At 30.6% G+C, this 1,384-nt stretch overlaps 1 long non-coding RNA gene across 2 annotated transcripts in view; it reads right to left on the bottom strand.

The window, feature by feature from the left end:
• Positions 1-565: 565 nt before the first annotated feature.
• LOC122177984 overlaps positions 566-1,384 on the bottom strand; it is an 8,915-nt gene continuing 8,096 nt past the window's right edge. For both annotated transcript variants that reach the window (XR_006178214.1, XR_006178216.1), the window contains one exon: positions 566-1,276. This is a non-coding gene — a long non-coding RNA (uncharacterized LOC122177984). The remainder of the gene's footprint in view (positions 1,277-1,384) is intronic.

The following is a 1,384-nucleotide window of genomic DNA, read 5'->3' as shown; positions in this document are numbered from 1 at the left end:
GGACTTAACTTCCTATAGGACTGTAACTGCAAAGACCTCCAAAAGTCCAAATCTGCTTTGAACATTTGTGTAACTTGATTAAGAGATCAAAGGTGGAACAATTAGTTTTTGTACACGTTCAGTTGAAAATAAGTGACAAAATAAACTCATATTGCTGCAGCACTTTGCAGAAGAAAACCTTTCTGTCGAGCGTACCTCACTTCATTCTAATGGAAGCTTAAAAGTGCTGTACTGTAATTACATGTGTTTAGGCTATAAATCTCTAAAAAACAAACAAACAAACAAACAAACAAAAAAAACATAGCTCCCATTCCATTTTTATTTTTTGCTATTATTTCCACTTGAACTGTCATTTTGTTTTATCTGAAAAGCTATATATAATGAAAATAGACAATGTTTTAGCACAAAAAAATTCAGCTAAATTTCAGATATCATTCAGTTTTTTTAAAATCTAGGCAGATTTGCTGCTTAAGTAATGCTACAGAAAATACATTACTGTATTCAACATGAATTTAAATGTTTATTTTAAGGACAAATATTATATTCTATTTTACTAAACCTTTATTTTTGTAATTAATTTGTTTATTTTGTATGTATTTTGACAATAAACTTTTAAGTGGATGAATTATATCAAAATGCGCCTTTTGTTTTTCTTCTCCCAGATTTCTAGTGGACTGACACCTGTAACCACTAACTCCAATGACAAGGTTCATCTAGTCTTGTCACTTTCTCCTTATTTAGCCATTTACTCTGCAAATATAATTAAAATGTAACACTTTCAAGCTCAGAAAAAAAATAAAATAATGAGCAGACCTGGTTTAGTTTTACTAGCCTCTAAATGATATGTAAAGAATAATCAGTAATTCATTAAAATATATAAGAATCAGAAGACATAGATATCCACTGTATTAATTTTAAATAGATCTCAGTGTGTGGAATAATATTATTACCTGGTCTCATAAAAACATCTCCAGCATTAGGTAAGAGAGCAACTTAAAATTGCCATATTTGATTTTGTTAGTTTAATATTTTTGCCAGAATTGCTGTATTCTACAGTTCACTGGAGTTATATTAGTACCGAATCACAGAATCATAGAATTGTGGGGGCTAGAAGGTCATCGAGTACAATGCCCCTGCAAAGCAGGTCCCCCAACAGCAGTCTGCACAGGTAGGTGTCCAGGTGGGTCTACAGTATCTTCAAAGAAGGAAAATCCACAGCCCCCTGGGCAGCCTATTCCAGTGCTTCATCAAAATGTATTAGACACTAGGAGAATACCTGTAAAGCAAACATTTGTTTTTCTTGTTTTCTATTTATTTATATATATATATATATATGCATATATATATATATATATATATATATATATATATATATATATATATA

This window comes from Lagopus leucura, unplaced genomic scaffold (assembly GCF_019238085.1).
Source record: "Lagopus leucura isolate 7727_CA_CO unplaced genomic scaffold, USGS_WTPT01 Super-Scaffold_100001, whole genome shotgun sequence".
Lineage (NCBI taxonomy): Eukaryota > Metazoa > Chordata > Aves > Galliformes > Phasianidae > Lagopus > Lagopus leucura.
Note: the sequence above shows the minus strand (reverse complement) of the source record. Positions and strands in the feature narration are given on the sequence as shown.